Here is a 15862-nt window from a genome sequence, read left to right as displayed (position 1 = left end):
AAAGGCTCGAGTCTCAGAGGCTCACTCAAATAATTCTGTTGCCATCTCTGCTGAGCAGCATCGGCCTCTCGCTCACGCACCTCAGGATCCTGGCGTCACTGGCTGGAGGATTATGCCTCTCGCCGACGCACCCCTATGACGTGGATTTGTTGGCGAGCGGCTCCTGGAGGACGAGCTCGAACTTGGGGATCTTGAATTCGCTACTGGGAGGCTTCTGCATCTCGCTATCGCACCTCATAGTCTTGGTTCCTGAGACGAGCATCTTCGGCCTTCCGCTGCTTCCCTGCGCCCTTGTGAGAAGCAGGTGTTTTTGCGGCTTCCTCACGCTCGTAGGCTCGGGCACCTCTCTTGCGCGCTGCATTCTTGGTTCGGGCTCTCTCCGCGGCGCTGGTCGTCTATGCGATGCACGCAATGTGTCCCGGAGAGAAATGATATTTCCCACTCACGGCGCATTCGAATTGCTGGAACGCCGGAGCGCGGCGACTGAAGGGAGATAGCAGTCAAAGCTATGATGTAGAGACGAGGTTAAGAACGTGTTTTTTCAACCCGCTTCACGGGGTGGGTTATCTAGTTCCCTAGAGACAGCTCATCTGTCGTCGAATTAGCGAGTTATCTAGGCTTCGAGCAACGCGATTATGTAGTTTCGTCGGAATATGTCGAGGTCACACAGTCTTGATTCCTCAACGACCTCGTATTGTTTATTATTCGCAGTGCTTAAATGTAGCGCGGAGCTGAACTTCACGCATTCGGACTACGATGGCTGGCAGCCATACACCGCTATCGCTACCACTGCTTTCTTCTCCATACTGTGGGCAGCAGCTTGCCTAATGAGCAGCTTCCTTTCGATGCATTCACGGCAGCGCAGATTCATTTCCGCTAGCCGGCTCGTCTTGCTCTCACCACTCCCTGAATATTCCTACACTGCTCAGTATCCCTGGTGTAAGCACTGTGTTCCTAGGGCTAGGCAACCACAATCTAAGTTCGTCGTTTTTAATTACAGAAAGCATCGAATTACCGCAAACTGAAGAAAGGCACCCACATAAAGCATTGATTTCAATTTAGGATTTTTTTTAAAATCTGCCTCCCGTCGTTCTGGTGACGTTCCAACTCGCCCATTAGCATGTAGCAAATGGAAGACTTCGTATTCAGGTTCCTAATGTTCATTTTTTTTGTCGATTAGTTCAAGCAAACTTAAGAAATTTTGTTGTGGTGTCCAGCTTTAAACTACTTCAAAAGCTTTTGTTTCAAACCGTTTAAACTGTGACTTTTCTTTGTCTTCTGCAACATTCCTGGGGGAAGCGAAGGTGCAACGAGATATTTAAGGGTAAAAAAGTTATTCGATTAAGCGCAGAAAGACAGAGTAAGAGAAAAAATTATTCAGACTAAAGTTAGAACAATGCCACAAAGGCCTGTATAATCTGTATTAAGTCAAAAAGAAAAGCCACTTTTTAGTGTTGTTTTCCGCAGAAGCATTGCCGCGAGATAAACACGGAGTAGACAGGCAGCGGGAGAAACGCAGTACAGTGGTCGCTTTGGCCGTTTTTAAATCCAGCAGGTTTCGTCTAGAGCAGATTATTAACCAACTCGGCCTTCACTGCACCGCTTCTGTTTTGAGTTTTTGTCAGCTCCGTCTGCCGTAAGAAATTTGTTAGTTTCTCTAATATACTAATAACAGGTTCCTATTTCGATAAAGGGCTTCACGTTTATGCACAATACTGTAAACCACTTTCTTTTATACATTGTCACGCTTCACTCAAAGTTTTAGTTAAGATAGATTTTTCACAATACGTGATCATCTGAAAGTAAGACGCGTAGTGAATGAATATTCCCCTATCTTATCCCAGACGTTCGCTGAGTGCTTTAGTTGAAAAAAAAAGCTCAAAAAGTGCCGCGCATTGAAGTTAGCATAACGCTTGATTTTCAGTTGGAATTAAAATCACGATACCCTACATGCAGCAGTAGCCACCGATAACTGAAACAAGAAGCTGTCTTCCCGAGATGGTAGTGTGAAGCCAATGGCTTTAACCCAAAAACGTCTGTTTCGAAGACATCGCTACTGCTCTGATTTCTTCTACAAAAGAGAAACACGAGGCGCCCTTCCGCAGCTGTTACTACCCGCGCACAAAACAGGCGAGTCGCATTACACGAGCTGCTCTTCTTGAAGTGCCCAGGCGCAGTGCACGTCGTTGAGCGGCTTCCGTAAACACTCCGGCTGGCAAACAGCACAGACCCGATGGCAGCGCAGCGCGTCTGGCGAAGATTCGCGTATTATTGAATCACATCACGGAGGCTCGCCTTGTTTGCAGGGCACTCTCTTGGTCAGGACCCGGGCTGTTGTAACGGAGGCAACAGCGCTGCAGATGCGAAAACAAAAAGGAACGTGAGCGACAAAAAAATAATGATGGAGTCGTTTTTGTGCTCGAATACCGTCTGTCGAAGAAAATGTGCTGGTCAGCAAATTTCCATTTCCGATTGCGGAGAAGGCTCCACTCAGGAAGTTTTCCTGCGCACAGTGCAAGAGCAATAGTGCACTGGCTCTGGCGCGATTCAAAACGCAAAAGGCGATAACGGACTAGGATGAAGATCAGCGCATTTACGGAGTCCAATCACGGGAAATGTGGAGAGGGAAGGCGTTCTTTGTTTTACGCACCATGCACCAACCAATTTTTATCTTTTTTTCGGAACGGTGCACTGATCTCCGTGAATCTACGTCTTTGATGCGCAATACAAAGTATGGAGAATGATTCCAGTTTTCTTCCAAAGTTTTTCGGCTACCTTCAATATTTACCAGCCTGAAATATTCGGCGGCCAGTGTCTGATTAAATAATTGTTCAAGCCAACTCCCCCCCGTTATGCAGAACAGAACTATTGCACACAAATTATACCTTTCTGTTAGCAAATGCTTTACGCAGAACTCAACCCACCGATGAGAAGTTGCGAAGTGGCTGCGGGCTAAGAAACTTATAAGACCTTCATTTTTTATCTCCCTTCATTTGTTTAAGTTGTGGTATTTCTAGCCGCATTTCTTTTTTTAGGCTATATATTTCGAGCCCAGGAATTGCTTGGGTTTGTGCGCCTCGTTTCATATTTAGGATTAAACTGCTTCCGATACTGAGGAAACCCGCCATACGATTGTTATTCTTAAGAACGGCAAGAGAAATAAAATTCAGGGGGCACTTTGTTGACCTAAAGTGCGGTGAGCGAAAGCCTTTACCGTGGTGTTGCTGCTTGTGTCACTGATGTGTGGTTAAGATGTTTATGAAGTACACACTTGTTTGTGAATCTTAAACGCTGGAGTATTTTGGAGACATCCATGTGATTCGGACGCCTTTCTGCAAACACTCTCCAGCGTCCTAGACAAGGAGAACTACATATGCATTGGCAGGAAGTAGTGTAGTCGTTAGCTTGCTCAGACTGCGGAACGGAAGGGTGGTGGTTCGAATCCCATTGGTGCCCAAAGGTTTTTTTGTTTATCGAGTGGAAGAGTGTCCACGGACGGACGGACGGACACCGCGAGTATGAGCCATTAAAGGATTTCGCCTTAATACCATTTCAGCATTCGACAATCGCCCCGCCGCGGTGGCTCAGTGGTTAGGGCGCTCGACTACTGATCCGGAGTTCCCGAGTTCGAACCCGACCGCGGCGGCTGCGTCTTTATGGAGGCAAAACGCTAAGGCGCCCGTGTGCTGTGCGATGTCAGTGCACGTTAAAGATTCCCAGGGGGTCGAAATTATTCCGGAGCCCTCCACTACGGCACCTCCTTCTTCCTTTCTTCTTTCACTCCCTTCCTTATCCCTTCCCTTACGGCGCGGTTCAGGTGTCCAACAATATATGAGACAGATACTGCGCCATTTCCTTTCCCCAAAAACCAATTATTATTATTATTCGACAATCTATTCAGGATTGGCAGGAAACCCACACAATTAAAAGAACCTGGCTGTAGTCCACGCCGGTAATAATTAGAGGGAGACGGAGCGCAAAACCGGCAAAATACTCAGGTTTCTGTCCACTATCACAAATCTAAGATGGTTCAAATAATCCGGAGACGTGTAAAACTCACACTGTAGCGTTGACACGTAAAAAGATTAGCTGTTCTTAAGGCATCTTGTTTACTAGGCATCGTTGAACAGACCGATGATCGGGTACAGTTTTTACGAATAACTCAGTGCAAGTGTGACATTAATTGGAGGTGTAAACTATTTAAGGTGACACAAGCACAGAACAACATCTCAAGATTTTCCAGGTTTGGTCTCTTAATACGTGTAAGGAACACTAGTTGAAAACTCGGGGAGGTAAAATGATTTTGTCTACTGAGAGTTCCCGCGTTCTCCCCAGAAGTGATTCTACCTTTATGTCGGGTCACAGTCGAAACCTCAACGGTGGTGTGCTCTCTCGAGACCGTTCTCTGCAAGACGAAAGAATCTTTCTCATTGGTATGAGTCCTTTCTGATACTTTTATTAGCTTGACAAAAGGAACTATTTTTCTTGACTAGCACGCTCAGGCTTTCCTTGGAGACTGTCTAAGCAGTTTTCCTCGGTGCGGACGGCGATACTAGGTTTAGAAATGCAAAGGAAAACTTGAAAATGCCATGTGCAATGCGCTATTACTTAAATATACACATACCCAATAATTCGGGACAAAAGCATTTGTGATAGAGAAACCTCGTAGCACACTTTTTGAATATAATATAAGATTTCGCTATAGCAATGTATATATCCGCTCGTGACCCGATGGCAGTCTTGAATTTTTTTATTAACGTTCTTGCTATCGTCGAAAGCATTCCCCATTGCTTTTGTATGGGAGTCTGTTTGATGCGATCAATGGAAACACTTTAAAAGAAAGATTTTGCTACACATCAGGAGAACAGACCATCACCTTCAATATTTCCGCAAAATTATCTTACAATTTTCTAATATTCAAGTTTTTTGTCTGAAATTGTTGGACACGAGAGCGGTCGCAGAAACTTCTTTGGTATGCCACTCCACGCATTTGTAAATGCAACGTGTTGCCAGTCACAAAAGGGAAAGCTGGAGAATGGAAGCGCTTCTGGCCAGGGCGATCACATCGTCTGCCAGGCGTGCCAAAACAAAGAAGAAAAATCACAGCTGTACCGAGAAACGCTTAGGCAGTGGGAAGCCCCAGGGTTTCATAGTGGCGTATAATGGGATAATCAGACAGTCAGTGAGGCGGTAAATCGCATTATTTCATCAGGCTTCAAATCGATTCACAATATTGAACTCTGTTTTCTCCTATCGATTTATTACGCTTCAGCATTACCGTCCAGTCAATCCCTTGGAGCGAAATTGATCCGCATTAAACTATGGAGCCACCGCGGCGCATGACTGGCACGTAAGGAAAAATGAAAAGACATTGAGTAAGAAATGGGTTTTGTCATTCATTTTTTTTTTCTTGTGAATAACTATCCAGATTTGTTCCCCCGCCAGAGACTGATGATGCGTAGTTGCAGTCACAGTGCCTTACTCTGAAATAGAATGGCAAGAAAGGAAGATGTTCTTCTGATGACATTGTTTTCTATATTGGCGTGAGATGTATTTGATTTTGCAAGGGTATACATGTCGTACGATAACACTCCAGTCAAACCAGGTCTGGTAATCCTCTAACAAAACACTCAGTTGCATCTAACTTGCAGATGAATACTCGGAAAGGTGTTTATGAGACAATGCAAGGTTGACTAACATAAAAGAAAGGCGCCTTGCTCACCCCCCCCCCCCACCCCCCGTCTCAAGAGAAAGTTTTAAAAGGAGGATACACAGTACCTCAAGAAAAAACACTGAGCTCGAGATTGGGATAGTCCATTTGAACTCGGCGGAAATAGAGGTCATTATGAGGTAATTACCACGAAATGTTGCAGAGCCCATGCACGTGTCCTAGCTAGAAAAACTTACAGCGCTAATTGAATGTGACAGTTACGTATCTGCTTTCCTTGCTTGGTAGCAGCCAGCAACCGTTGTGTGTATCAGCTCAGCCCTGTTTAACTATATCACGTGCGGATAATGAAAGTGATTTCGGAAAAGAGGAACTTGCTGTGAGAAAGACAGTGACATTGATACATAAGTGAATGGTTTTGTTCTCGATGTGGATAGTTGTTTTTACCGAGCATTACGATGCATTCTAGTATGGTCAGACACTAAAGATAACTGCGCCGCGAGCTAAAAGCTAATTTAAATGAACAGCTTTAGCAGACACACTCCCCTTCAGTTTCATAGTACTTGTTTAGTGTAAATAGAATAAGTGAACAAATTATCCAATCATATTCGCACGTATAATCAAGAAACATCAACAACATCGGACACCGTACGAGTGATAAATGAATATTCTGATGCTTGGTGACACGAAAGAAGTAGGCGCGGTAACCTAATTTCGCGCATAATTATAGCCACTGGAGGTAGATGATAAGAATCAAATGATGTAGTCATCCAGATCTAGTTTTATATTGAGCAAGTTAATTTCGAATGCAGCTCACTTAAATATGATATATAACGGATCTGCCGTTCTGGAAACCAAACACATAAGTTCCATGTATTTGAGAACAAGAAAGAAAGACCATTTAATGTATATGTAAGCTTCATTCCCGTGTGCATACTAAGGAAACAGGCTTCAAAGCTCGTGGCACTAAAGAGGTGAGCCGTGCTGGCCTCCATGCTTACTTACAAGTAGCTTGAATGGAGTTTGGTGACCCGTTCTTCTGGACCGTAAATATTTCATTACTGTGAATGTAAAATACTACAGTAAGATACGATGAAGGATTTGCTCTTGCATACTAAATAAAATTACCAGGAAGGAGAATTTAATTTTGCCCTGTGATCCAATGGCGCACATAATTTTGCAAGCTTGAGGAGAGTTTGCCAAATGCTTTTACAACTGCTGTCAACAATGCGCTTGACTGTACTTACTTTCTAAGAGGCTAGAGCACGCAGGAAGACCAGGTTTCATTCCACGAACATCAGTGAATGTGTTAAGATTGTGAACAAATGAAACTTCTCTGACGCCGAATACACAGTTTTCTAGACCCCCACTTTACTGAAAATTGATGGATCATATTGCCAGCTTCGGAATGTGGACATAATCTTCGCGGCAGTGACTAGGGGAGTTCTGAAGCGGTAGCCGGGCACACCTAGGCCAGATATACTACTAATATTTAAGGATTTTAACAGCAAAGAAGTGATTAAAGATTTACTCGTAAGAGTAGAAAGCTTGCGATAGTTAATGAACACGTTCTAACAAAATTATGTGAACTAGAAGATACCAAAAATCAGCAGTATTTTTTAGGATGCAGAGCCTATGCACGAATTTCTGATGGTGCTGCGAGTACACGCGATGAACATCTGAATCATTAAGCGGAATATCGGACAGCCAACAACGACATCTTCCGAACAGTCTGTACTCGTTTAAAGGGCACAAAACAAACGCGAGATACTAGATCCACCAGAAGCTTTACAATAACAGGTCTTCATTATAAAGAATTACTTATAGAAATTTAACAACCTACTATAAGAGGTAGGGGTGAATTGATTATCAAATAAACAAAAATTATAAGTGAGGCACCCAAACAGCAGAAACAGTGCCCACCTAGCTGCTTAACAAACATGTCAAGATGATGAACAAAGTTGGCGAAGTTGCGTATTTCATGAAATACGCTACGTAGCCAAGTTTGTGCGGCTGCTCGACTCGTTGCCTGCTCGGCGACAAAAACAAAGACATTAATTACCGAAAAAATACAGTGAGGAAGACCTTTTTTCGGCAACGAGTCAAACAGCGACGAAAACTTCGCCATGCAGCGTATATTCATAAAATGCGGAACATTGACATGTTTGTGCCTAATCTTGGCAGGTTTGCAAGTGAGGTGGGCACTGTTTGTGCTGTCCGGGAGCCTCACTGAAAATTTGTCATTTGCCTGATGATAATTAATGCGTATGGCTTTTGTACGCAGTCCTGTTGTACGTCGTGGTTAAGTCCGCACTGACTGAACGAGAAAATAATGGAGATTTAGTGTCGAAGGTGTAGTGTGCTTCTCTTATTTTCTTATTCACAGCTGTTCAGCCCCTTACGTGAGCGAGGGCAAACGGGTTGCCTCGCGTACTACTGTATTTGAGCCGTCCCAGACCGCCAATCGCGACTAAAAAAAAAGCTTCTGCTGCTTTGGGAGATATGACTTAGGCTCTAATTAGAGAAAAAAGACGGAGAGGAAGCACTTTCTTCCGCAACTAAGTCAGATCTGCAGAAGCAGCAGAAGCTTCTTTCACTTGCGATTGGCTGACGGGGACGACTAGTACGTAGTAGTACCCAAGGAAGTCCTTTTGCTCTCGCTCGTGCCAGTATCTGAACGGCTGCGAAACAGAAAATAAGAGAAACACGCCACGCCTTCGCGGCTAAATCTCCATTATTTTCTCGTTCACTCAGCGCGTACTCAATCCCTTCGCACGAAAGGACTGTGTCGAAAAGCCATCCGCACTAGTCAGAGGCGTATTTCGACCCGACGTGAGGATTGATGGCTTGAGGACGGGCGATCAGGGATTTGCGCCTTCTCAGGACCTCTCACAACTATTTCGTACTTCCTGGCTTGCCAGCTGTGCATTTTGTCGGCCACTATGGTCGCCCTTTGTAGTATTACGATAGACAACTAGCAATTCCGCGTAAAAGCACATCTCAGCAGCAGTGAGAAGTACCGACAGCGACCACCAAGTAAGTTAGGACGCGCTTCCATGCTGTCCCATGGCGAATATACAAAGAAATTACGACACGACAACTTTTGGGTTTGTAACGCATTCTGCTAATATATATATATATATATATATATATATATATATATATATATATATATATATATATATATATATATATATATATATATATATATATATATATATATATATATATATATATATTAAGATAAAAGTGATTCCGAAAGCAGCGATATATTTAATGCGTGGTTAGGAATTGTTCGCACCGGCTTCACTGCGCTTTATACTTAGGCAGGACACTATAATCTGAACAAGCAAGGTTTGCATGCGTGTGCCTCTACAGATGTCTTTTTTTCGGAAACGTTTCAGCATAGTCGCATTTTACACGCGACAGCGCAGACGGCGCCGTTGTGCAGAAAATACGGTGCCGGCGTTGTGAGCGATAAATAACGGGCATGGCTCTGGCAGGTGGTTCCCAGAGAGCAACCTAGGAGGCAGGTGGGCCACCTAGGTCGCTTGACCTTGCGGCGTCATCGCAACGTGCCAACCGGATATTGAGCAATTTGTCCACCGTGGCACGTGGAAGTTAATTTAATGATTGCTCGCTCGGGAAGAGCAACCTGAGCTACATAAGGCCCACCGCTGGGAGCACCTGCCATCGCAAGGCAGTGGCGCATCGCTTAACCGCTGCACCACTGCGCCAGGAGGGGTACGAGGCTCCCAGGGATCTAAGAATGTTAAGTAGGGAATGATCGGCTGCATATATGGGAATTAACCCACTGCACTATGGCGTCATACCCTTAAGACGGAACTTAAGTGTCCCCTACAATTTTTTTTTTCTCGCTTTGGTCCACTGGCAATCCAAGCAATATCCTGGCTTCGGTGACTGCCTCCGCGATTTGAGGCAAAATATTCTCGACGAGAAGACGGAACATGAACTTGTTATACATTTATCACGCAGCTCCTCTGTGTTAAGCTAATGTGTAAAATGTAGCTGAGTCAGCTGTGCTGTTTTTCATGCCGTATTTTAGCGTATGTAGGTAGGCAATGGTACTCATAACATTCAGAGTATGCAGAGGGAGCAGAAAGAATACAGGTTGACTGGAAGAAATGCACATAAGCAATGAATACAGCAAGCAAAACCAGTACAGAAGAACAGAGCCGAGAAGGAAATAAAATCCGCCCAAAGACGTATTCGTATGCTGTCCATATAATATCATGCAAAGTGAAAGAAAGAAATGAAAACAACGCTTCATGCCTTACATCCCGTTATGTCGTCCCCATAGATAGTCTTATGTGGACTCAACGGCACCGACTTTTTTCCTTTGGGTTGTATTGCAAAAAAAAACAAGTAAACTAAGAATTAAGAGACTGAGGGAGGAAAAAAAGAATACATGAATAACATCGAAATGTTCCTATGCGAAGCAATTCGGGCAATGAGAGCCAGAAGTGAGCGCAAAAATGCTTTGCTCCGGGGGATTCCTTTGTCATGAGACAAAATTAAACCAAAATAAGTAGCTTATAAGTCGTTCATCCAGAAAGATGGCTCCAATTAGCGCAGAAGCGCCAACGGCAAGGATGGTGTTCCTGTAGGCGGCTATATGCCACTCTGTTCATTAGCGTGGCGGAACGCCTTGGAGGCTGTGGTAACTGCTGTGATGCACTGCCAGTGAGGAACCGCTCATACGCCGCTGGAAGGCGGTGCTGCTCTGTGCTCCTCTGAAATCTAATAGTCAAGAGAGGAATGTCATTTAAAACTCTGGTTAAAAACCAGCCAGAATTTAGTAGCATGTCTTGTAATCCATTAAACCACCTCGTTTGGGCAACTTTGGTTCCATGCAACATAAATGACAAGCCGTGGAAAACTAATGCAAGCAAAGCTTTAACCAATCGGGCATTTTGCTCAAATGTTATGACTTTCTTGATCCCCAAGAGGACCCAAGAGATGCTACCAGTAGAATTATGCGTTTGTTGTATGGTATCCCATGTGCTGTGTTCCGCGATGACGCATAGTACAGAGCGGGCGCTATGCACAAGGCAGAAGCGGAACCAAGTTCAGCACCGCTTCCAAATTTCAACCCGGCAATATGCCGGTTATGAAAGCAGCATCCGCCTTGGATCTACTGTATCCGTGCGAGTCGCAAAAGGTAAGACCATTTTAAGAGTGGCATTATAAATCAAGACTATTCTACTTAAAGGCTAACCTAATAGTGTAAGGTGCGTGTATCTTAAGAAAACAGGAAGGTGTGATTTGTCTTAGTTTGGCACTAAGTAATCGGTTCAAGTTCGTGCCTATTTAAAAGTGTGTGCCCTAGGTACGAAGCAAGACAGAAACAGTTCAAAGCCAGGACCTTAGCAAAGCCATGCTCGAAAAATAAATGACTTCCGATTACGACGCTCCATGTGTTTGCTCTCAGTTTGCTCTCATCTAAAAGAGATATAGATTAGTAACAAAAAAAAAACAAAAAAAAACGGAGGAGATGCTAACCACAAAGATGTCAAGAGTGTTACGTGCAAGTTAAAATCAAGTTATGAGGTTTTACTCCGCGAAACGGAATAACAACCAAGAGAGAAATACGAAAGCCGCGACTGCACAAAAGTCTCGTGTCATCTGTTTCACCTGCGGAATGATGGAGACGCCCATTGTCGAATCGATAGAAAGATTTTTGAATCACAGAGGTTGCGCCGACCCCCTGCAATGCTAGAAAGGTGATAAAATTTATTCTAAAGAAGACTTCGACGTGTGGAGGCTGCATTGGACGCTCTCATGTGTCAAAGATGCCAAACTCTTGAGTCCCGGAGAAATATTTTCATGTGGCTAAACGAGCGCATCATTCACAACGGCAGCGCTTGGACAGCTCATTGGCCTACAGCGATTAGTGTCCGGCCAAGAACTTTTTGTCAACGAGATTGCGTTAACAAGCACTCTGTGTGGTTCAGTGTATGTACAGAACCAAGTATTGGAGGAAAAAGAACACAGACTACCATGTCAATTATCACAGCTGTCGCCTTTGTCGTGCCATAAGAAAGAAAATGGCGTAGTCTGGCAAAAGATGTTGTAATTTAGCCTTGTCTAAGCTGTTGCCTTCAAGTGTTCATGCTACTGCTTTCATGTGCAATGCCACTGTTCAGAATATGCTTGTTTCAAACGAAAAAACAAAACAAAATCTTTGGTTTACCAGATCTACAAGATGCATAGTAGTGAACAGCTGCACTTAACGTGAATCGAAACTACTAAAATAAATAATTAATACCAGTTTTGAAAGAAGATCAACGTTAAAACGTAGGATGTTCACATGCTGCCACATTTCTTCGCTTCTTTATTTCGAATATTTTGTCCTTGGTGAGCCCTGCATTAAAGGGACACTGAGGATAAATTGAAGTTGGCTTGTATCGAGGAGAAATTGAAGTTGGCTTGGAGAAATTGAAGTTGGCTTGTATCGATAGAGTTCTCGGGTTCGAACCCGACCGCGGCGGCTGCGTTTTTATGGAGGAAAAACGCTAAGGCGCCCGTGTGCTGTGCGATGTCAGTGCACGTTAAAGATCCCCAGGTGGTCGAAATTATTCCGGAGTCCTCCACTACGGCACCTATTCTTCCTTTCTTTCACTCCCTCCTTTATCCCTTCCCTTACGGCGCGGTTCAGGTGTCCAAAGATATATGAGACAGATACTGCGCCATTTCGTTTCCCCCAAAACGAATTATTATTATTATTATTATTATTATTATTATTATGTATCGATAGAATACCAGCTCCTGATCACAAAAACGCCGCTCTTACTGAAAACAAAGCTCTTGTAAGGTAGAAAATAGCAAAAACCAAAATACAGGTATCGCCACCACAGGCCAATCTCGCAAGTACAAGTGTGGTGTCGCCATAGGACACGAGACGCCACCTTGGAGGAATTTTCCATCCTACTTGGTTTCGCGAATCTCTGAGGCTGACAAAGGTAGGTTGCACGGTTCAATATTAAAGTAAGTTTTGTTTTAAAATCAATAGTTCACTTTTATCACACAAAGAAGGTAGAAAAAAGACAACCTGAATGTTGGAAGCAAAGAAAACGGATGCTTGGCGGCGCACAGGCGGCCAGGAGAGTTTCGATTTGTTATGGCGCTTCGCGTCTATGAGCTTTGCGTGCCCCATGGTTTTGTTTTTGACGCGCTTCGATTTACAAGCACCGAACAGCAGAGGAACTCCAAGTGCCGCTTCGAGTGCTATTGTTAACCTTTGAAGGAGCCTGTTAAGGTTTGTAAGATGATCGCCACGGTCGATGAAAAGCTATGATGGCACGATGGTCGGTTATCGTACAAGGCAGCACTTGTGTATTCGCACGCTTGCCCGGCGAAAAATTCCCGGCTGTGCCAATCAACTTCAAACTACTTAACGGAAATCGTTTATTAGGGATGGGAGACAAGGTACAAGGCAATTCAGAAAAATTGCTGATGGCCTAGCTCTGTTAGGCCAGGATATACCTAGCGAAAGCGCAGAGATTTCTGCATCAGAAGAGTGCATTCACTAGATGCGCCTTTATTGACGGCTGTAACTTAAGCCGCCGTGGAGGAGCTGTAGCGTCTCCGCCTCAAACGCCGAAGGCCCTGGTTCGATTCCGAACCACGGCACCGGACTTCTTTTATTTTATTTAGTGAGTGGGCGGGGGGTTTCAGTGGCTCCCATGGATGTCGCCGCTGAATACGTTGGTTAGCGGTTAAGCGTAGGCTCTGTTAAGGCGCGTTTATGCTGCGGCGAGGCACGCGCGCGCGCGCGCCCTGCACGGCGAAGTTACGTCGGTCAAAGCGAGACCCTCTATACTCCAACTGCACTCGACCGCCGACGCGTTCGGCGGCTTCGGCGCACTCTGACCGCATTGGCGGGGAGATTGGAGCATGTATCTATTTCGCGCCGAGTGCGCCAGCCGCCGCCGGCCCGGCCAGACTGATTTGGCTCCGCGGCGAGGTGCGCGTGTTATATTCAATAGCTGCGGCAGTTCGGCGGAGCTGTTCTTTTCGAGCTCGGCTATTTCAATCCATTCACAGTACATATCTGAAGGTACATTCAAGTTGGCGAGAGAGACAGATCCAGTGGACCTGTTGGATATAGCGGAAGCCGTTGAAGCGTCGTGCGCCGGCTTTGGTTCCAAGCCGCCGATATTAAACGCGACCGCCGTAGAGCACCCATTTGTTTTTTGTGGCAAAAAAAAAAATAACTTGGCCCTTGCAACCGTGGGAGACCTCGACACTGCCTGCTGCGCCGTGCAACCGCTCCGTTCAAGGAATCACAAACCGTTGGCCCCAAAGCTCCGGCCAGCCTCTGATGGGCGCAATGCACCCCTCGCGACTCCCCGCACTGGGGTTATGATATTTAGTTTGCAACGGCTGCTCTCTGAGGAAGGGGGAAACCACCCGTCGGCGCCTAACCTAACCGTGCTCCCTCAAAAGCATCGCACGCTCTTTGGGGCTGAGGTCGCCGAAATGCAGGCCAGAGTTTTTGCGAGAACTACGTCGTCGGGTTCGGGAACGGGATCCATCGTGACGCTGGCAAGACGCCGGTGCAAACGTAAACGAAGCGACGGTGGCGACCCCCGATAGATGCCTTCAACGTGCGGCGGCAGTAGCTTTCATTTCGGCAGCTGCTAGACCGCACCGCTAGCTGCCAGAAATCACAGTCTCTCCGTTTACGTCACGTTTACGTCACTCCGTTCTGTGTCGTCATAAGAGTTCTCCGTGTCGTCATAAGAGTTCTCGAGTTTGAATCGGAGCGGCGGGAAAAAATTTTTCAACTTCGAATCCAAATTTCTTTGAAATAAATGCATCTTTCGCTCCCGGACAAGCGTCAACAAAGCCATGAAATGCCGAACTATCAGATATTGCTAACAAAAAAATTTTGATAGGGTTCTCCTCAGTGTCCCTTTAACACTTCAGCTTGTAGCTATCGGACCTGACGTCACAAGCGGAAGCCATCTTTACAAAATGGGAAAAGTATTAAAATATAAAAAAGAATATTTAGTAAAACCGACTCTAGGACAGAATCTTTTTCGTAGTCTGAATGCAAAAGCCCGAAATTTAGGCCGATTTATATTAAATGCATTTTTTAATAGAAAATGTGAAGAAAGTGAAGTGTGATGAATTTCCTTGCGGCCTCTTGGGGCCATTAAAGATGCGTTTCAGCAGCTTTGTTTCATACTTTTCCCAAAAACGCTCTGCACCCTTTCTTGTGAAAATTAATTACATCAGATAAAAAAAAAGCAGGCAGAAGTGCTTGTCCCATTGTTGAAAAAAAAGTACGAAAATATAAATGGAAACTGGAGGCAGCTGTCGCAGAGGCGTTTGTGCTTTCGTGCAATTCATGAATGGGCAGCTCCTATGTTCTGCCCAATTACTATACCCGCGCAGGCGCCATGTAAAGCGAACAAATAACATACAGTGCGAAAGCTTGCCCAATTAGACTCCTCAGTCGAATGAAGTTAAATTTTCTTACAGAAACCAAGTTCAGCTAAACTTCAAGTGAGCGATTTCTAATGACTGGAACGAGAGAATTATAACGAGGAAAAAAATATGATTATTTTCTCGTTTATAGCAACTTCAGCTCGCGGATCCCACGCACATTATTGGCTAACAAAACTTCTCCACTTTACAGAACAGAGAACACATCAGCACTACGCACTTAGAGGAAAAAATTTTTCGTTAACCAGACTGATGCCAGTGACAGCAAGAAGTGGGAGCGAGAAAGCAGCAAAGGAAGAAAGACGTTGGAAATGAAAATTTGTCCGCTTTCAGTGATGCCTGTCAGGTTGCTGCCGTTGGCGGATTTCGTAAAGCATGAAATCATCTCTTATGTACATAGCAAGTCTCGTCCTGAAAAAAAAAAAAATACGGCAAGGATTGTAAGCTTGGGATGTCTTGATACATTTATACTTACCCCAAAGCTCCTGCGTAATCCTGTAATCCTTTTATTGTTATTTTTACGGTTCCTGGAGTGAGAGGGCTGCAATTCCGTACCGACTGGACAAGCAACCTCCTAGCGGAACAGTTCGCACATGCTCGACATTCGAACATACTCCGATTTTTCGATTTCTCGCAGAACATGCGCAAGCGGATTAGAAACGATAAACATTCTGTCTAAAAGCTCATTCACTACTGCGAGTCGCGAAGAGCATGCGACCG

Source organism: Amblyomma americanum, chromosome 3, assembly GCF_052857255.1.
Source record: "Amblyomma americanum isolate KBUSLIRL-KWMA chromosome 3, ASM5285725v1, whole genome shotgun sequence".
NCBI classification, from domain to species: Eukaryota; Metazoa; Arthropoda; class Arachnida; order Ixodida; family Ixodidae; genus Amblyomma; species Amblyomma americanum.
This window is presented reverse-complemented; position numbering follows the sequence as displayed.